This window comes from Arachis hypogaea, chromosome 18, assembly GCF_003086295.3.
Source record: "Arachis hypogaea cultivar Tifrunner chromosome 18, arahy.Tifrunner.gnm2.J5K5, whole genome shotgun sequence".
Taxonomy (NCBI): Eukaryota; Viridiplantae; Streptophyta; class Magnoliopsida; order Fabales; family Fabaceae; genus Arachis; species Arachis hypogaea.
In genome coordinates this window covers 74,257,113-74,263,112 of record NC_092053.1, presented here as the reverse complement: position 1 = coordinate 74,263,112, position 6,000 = coordinate 74,257,113, and positions in this window count along the sequence as shown.

The following is a 6,000-nucleotide window of genomic DNA, read 5'->3' as shown; positions in this document are numbered from 1 at the left end:
ATTGGTGGGAATTTCAGATAAGCGTCTGGAGTTGCTTTGATGCTTCTGAACATCTGCTTTCCTACTGCCTTCTTCCAAGGCACAGCTAATCAACTGTCAGATTTCTTGTCTCGGACGAAAAATACCAGGCACAGCTACCGCATGGCTAATCATCTGTCGGTTTCCGCTAGCGTCGGAATAGAATCCATTGATCCTTTTGCACACTGTCACTGTGCCCAACATTCGCAGGTTTGAAGCTCGTCACAGTCATCCCTTCCCGGATCCTACTCGGAATACCACAGACAAGGTTTAGACTTTCCACATCCCAGGAATGCTGCCAATGATTCTAGCCTATACCACGAAGATACTAATCTCACGGACTCGGTCCATGTATTAGATATCCAAGAGAATATACTCCGGCTGTCATCCAATGACTACGTTGAACATCATGTAGACCGCTTTGTGGTTGTCAGGCACGCGGATCTTGGCTAAGCGAGTAACGAAGATTGGGTGATTGTCACGAGTCACCCCTTCATTCTGACTTAACTAAATTAAGTACTAGAGTATATCTTGGATAAGAAGTAGGCATGAATTGAAAGAGAAACAATAGTACTTGCATTAATTCATGAAGAATAGCAGAGATCCACACCTTAATCTATGGGGTGTAGAAACTTCACCGTAGAAAATACATAAGAGAAAGTAGTCTAAGCATGGCCGTGTGGCCAGTCTCTAATGTCTAAGGACAAAACGTCCAGAGATGTGAATACAATAGTAAAAAATGCTATTTATACTAAACTAGTTACTAGGGTTTATAGAAAATAAGTAACTAAGTGCAGATAGTGCAGAAATCCACATCCGGGGCCCACTTGGTGTGTGCTTGGACTGAGCATTGAAGCTTTCACGTGCATAGGCTGTGCTTGGAGTTGAACGCCAGCTTGGGTGCTAGTTTGGGCGTTTAACTCCAATTCTGGTGCCAGTTCTGGCGTTTTACACCAGAAAGTTTTAGGCTGTCTTTTAGCGCCGGTTTAGGCCATCAAATATTGGGCAAAATATGGACTATTATATATTGCTGGAAAGCCCAGGATGTATATCTTCTAACGCAATTTAGAGCACGCCAATTGGGCTTCTGTAGCTCCAGAAAATCAACTGAGTGCAGGAGGGTCAGAATCCAACAGCATCTATAGTCCTTTTTCAGCCTCTGAATCAGATTTTTGCTCAGGTCCCTCAATTTTAGCCAGAAAATACCTGAAATTACAGAAAAACACACAAACTCATAGTAAAGTCCAGAAATGTGATTTTTAAATAAAAACTAATAAAAATATAATAAAAAGTAACTAAAACATACTAAAAACTATGTAAAAACAATGCCAAAAAGGGTATAAATTATCCACTCATCACAACACCAAACTTAAATTGTTGCTTGTCCCCAAGCAACTAAAAACAAAATAGGATAGAAAGAAGAGAAAATACAATAAATCTCAAATTTATCAATGAAGGTTAGCTTCAATTAGATGAGCGGGACTTGTAGCCTTTTTGCTTCTGAACAGTTTTGGCATCTCACTTTATCCTTTGAAGTTCAGAATGATTGGCATCCATAGGAACTCAGAATTCAGATAGTGTTATTGATTCTCCTAGTTCAGTATGTTGATTCTTAAACACAGCTACTTTATGAGTCTTGGCCTTGACCCTAAGCATTTTGTTTTCTAGTATTACCACCGGATACATAATTGGGTGAACCTTTTCAGATTGTGACTTAGCTTTGCTAGAGTCCCCGGTTAGAGGTGCCCAGAGCTCTTATGCACACTCTTTTTGTTTTGGACAACGACTTTAACCGCTCAGTCTCAAGCCTTTTACTTGACACCTTCACGTCACAAGCACATGGTTAGGGATAGCTTGATTTAGCCGCTAAGGCCAGGTTTTTATTCCTTTGGGCCCTCATATCCATTAATGCTCAAATCCTTGGATCCTTTTTACCCTTGCCTTTTGGTTTAAAGGGTTATTGGCTTTTTGTGCTTGCTTTTTCTTTCTCTTTCTTTTTCTCTTATTTTTTGCCTTTTTTTCTTCTTCTTTTTTTTTCACAAGCTTTGTGTTTCACTGCTTTTTCTTGCTTCAAGAATCAATTATATGATTTTTCAGATTATCAATAACATTTCTCTTTTTTTATTATTCTTTCAAGAGCCAACAATTTTAACATTCATAAATAACAAATTAAAAAATATCTGTTCAAGCATTCATTCAGAAAATAAAAAGTATTGCCACCACATCAAAATAATTAAACTAATTTCAAGATAGAATTTGAAATCATGCACTTCTTGTAATTTTGTAATTAAAAGCAATTTTTTTATTTAAGAAAGGTGAAGGATTCATAGGACATTCATAGCTTTAAGACATAGACACTAGACATTAATGATCATGTAATAAAGACACAAACATAGACAAAACATAAAGCATCAAAACCAAAAAACAGAAAAATAAGAACAAGGAAGTTAAAGAATGGGTCCACCTTAGTGATGGCGGCTAGTTCTTCCTCTTGAAGATCTTTTGGAGTGCTTGAGCTCCTCTATATCTCTTCCTTGCTTTTGTTGAGGTCCATGAGTGGGCTCTCTTGTTTGCTCCATCCTTTTTCTAGTAGGGCTTTTGAGATGAATCTCTTCATCCCCTATGACTCGGAGTTGGAAGCAACTGCCTTCCCTTTCCTATTCCTAGAGGTTTCTCCGGCCTTAGGTGCCATTAGTGGTTATGGAAAGTAAAAAGCTGAGCTTTTCCAAACCAAACTTAAAAGCTTTGCTCGTCCTCGAGCAAAATAAGATAGAAGGGAGTATTAGAAGAATGATGCAATTAATTTTGAAAACTTATTAATGTATACACCAAAAATTAAAAAGATTTGAAAAGAATTTAAAGAGATATGTAAGTTTTGAAAATGTTTTGGAATGAATTGAAAAGAAATAATAAAAAAAGAATTAAAAAGGATTGGAAAGATTATTAATATTTGAAAATAGAAATTGAAAGATGAACGTTTAAAATATGTTTGATGCAAAAAAGTTATTAATTAAAACATGAAAAATTGAAAAAAATTGAATTGGAAACAAAATTACCTCCCTTGTGTCATCCTGGCTTTAAACGCCCAGAATGCTATCCATTCTGGTGTTTAACGCCCACTGGACTGCCTATTTGGGTGTTTAACGCCCAGCCAGATACCCTGGCTGGCATTAAACGCCAGGATTCCTTCTTTACTGGGCGTTTTTCTGAACGCCCAGAATGCTGCCATTTCTGGCGTTTAACGCCTAGAATGCTGTCGGCATGGGCGTTAAACGCCCATTCTGCTATCCTTACTCGCGTTTAAACGCCAGTAAGCCTATCTTCCAGAGTGTGCTATTTTTTATGCTGTTTTTGATTTTGCTTTAATTCTGCAACTATTTTTATGACTTTACATGATCATCAACCTAAAGAAAACATAAAATGACAATGGAATATAAATAAATATAATTAAATAACATTGGGTTGCCTCCCAATAAGCGCTTCTTTAATATCAATAGCTTGACAATGAGCTCTTAGAGAGCTTCATAGAGACTTAGAGCTTTAATGGTGGCCTTCCAACACCAAACTTAGAAGTTAAGTGTGGGGGCTCTGTTTGTCTCTGTGTTGAGAGAAGCTTTTCGTGCTTCTTCTCTATGGTTATAGAAGAAGATCCTTGAGCCTTAAACACAAGGTAGTCCTCATTCAGTTGAAGGACTAACTCTCCTCTGTCCACATCAATCATAGCTCTTGCTGTGGCTAGGAAGGGTCTTTCAAGGATAATGGATTCATCTTCATCCTTCCCAGTGTCTAGGATTATGAAATCAGCAGGGATGTACAGGCCTTCAACCTTCACTAAGACATCCTCTACAAGTCCATAAGCCTGTTTCATTGATTTGTCTACCATCTCTAGTGATATTCTTGTAGCTTGTACCTCAAAGATCCCTGGTTTCTCCATTACAGAGAGTGGCATGAGGTTTATATTGACCCCAGGTCACACAGAGCCTTCTTAAAGGCCATGGTGCCTATGGTACAGGGTATTAAGAACTTTTCGGGATCCGGTTTCTTCTGAGGTAATTTTAGTTGAACCAAGTCATTCAATTCATTGATGAGCAATGGAGGTTCATCCTCCCAAGTCTCATTACCAAATAACTTGGCATTCAGCTTCATGATTGCTCCTAGATACTGAACAACTTGCTCTTCAACAATATCTTCATCCTCTTCAGAGGAAGAATACTCATCAGAGCTCATGAACTGCATCATTAAGTTCTATGGAATCTCTATGGTCTCTATATGAGCCTCAGATTCCTTTGGTTCCTCAATAAGGAACTCTTTATTGGTCAGTGGACGTCCAGCAAGTTCTTCCTCACTGGAAATCACTACCTCTTCCTCCTCTATAGGTTCCGCCATTTTGGGTATATTGATGGCCTTGCACTCTCTCTTTGGATTCTCTTTTGTATTGCTTGGGAGAGTGATGACAAGTCATCTTAGCCTAGTTTCACTAGCCTTTTTCTTTTGTTTTCAATTGAATTATGCACTTTCTTGAGCCACAAGCAAGCCAATTGGGTAGAGTTTCATGTTTCCTTTGATTTAATCAACCATAGATAAATTAATGCAATTTCATGAGGATTTATGCTATAATTGCCACATATTATGAAAGAATGACAATATCATGATTTTGAGCATAGCTTTGATGTGTTTGGTTGATTAATGATAGGTGAAGAAAGCTTGGAGAAAGGTTGAAGCAAGAAGGAATGGCTAGGAGCAAGAGAGAACAAAAAGTTTGAGCAAAAGTTTGCCTCAAACTTTAGCTCAAACTTTCGGAATAAGTGAAAACACCCCAGGGAACAAAAAGCTTGAGCAAAAGTTTGCCTCAAACTTTTTGGCAAACGTTGGCATCACAAATCAATACCCTGGAGGACAAAAGCTTGCGCCAACGTTTGCCTCAAACTTTTTGGCAAACGTTGGCGCCATCAGCAACACACCCTGGAGACAAAAAGTTTGCACCAACGTTTGCCTCAAACTTTTTGGCAAACGTTGGCGCCATGAGTGTGCATAAGGGGTCCAACGTTTGAGCAAAAGTTTGACCCCAAACTTTAGCTCAAACGTTGGTAGCAGCAAGAATGGGGTTGCTGATGTAAAAAGTTTGAGTAAAAGTTTGCCTCAAACTTTTACTCAAACTTTTACTCAAGCTTTTATAATTCCCAACCCGGTTCACTTCGGTTCTCTCTCCAACTCCAAGAGCAATCAACCAAGGCCTCTACCAACCCAATTCCATCAAGAGCAAACGCCCAATTCAAAGCTTGAAGACCATTTGAAGAAAGTGTATAAATAGCTTAGGATTTAAGTTTTTAAGGGAGATTTTCTTTTCGATTTTGATTTGGTAGTTGTGTAGGGAGCTTTCTTTTAGTTTTCATAGAGAGTTTTCGGAGAGCTTTTGGTGTTGAGTGATTTTGAGTTTCTAAGTCTCGGGGAAGAAGAATTGAATTCCCTTCCTCTTAGTTTTCTTGCTTTGAATTTCAATTACATTTTTCCTGGATCTTGGGTTGGAGAATTGAAGGAATTCTGCTTCAATCTCATCCTGAGATCTCTCTGTTTACTTACTGCACAATTAAATTTCAGTTTCTGTTAATTGCTTCTTCTTCTACTTTCTCTAAAATTTACATTTCCTTTGCAATTGCTCTTGTTGGATCTAGGAAGGCATTGAGATCTAGACTTGGTTATCTAGTCTCTTGAGTCCTGAGATCTGGATTCCCATTTTCAATTTCTCTGTTTACTGCTTTTCAAGCTCTTTTATATTTCTGTTTTAGATCCGATTCAACCCAAGGCATCTTCTACTCTTCTGTGTGTTGAATTTTACTTTTCCTTTTTTGATTTCTGCAAATCCAATTCCCAATTCCCTTTACAATTCAAGCCATTTACATTTCTTGCACTTTAAGATTCTGCAATTTACATTTCTTGCTTTCTAAGTTTCTGCCATTTAATTTCTTGCTCTTTAAGATTTAG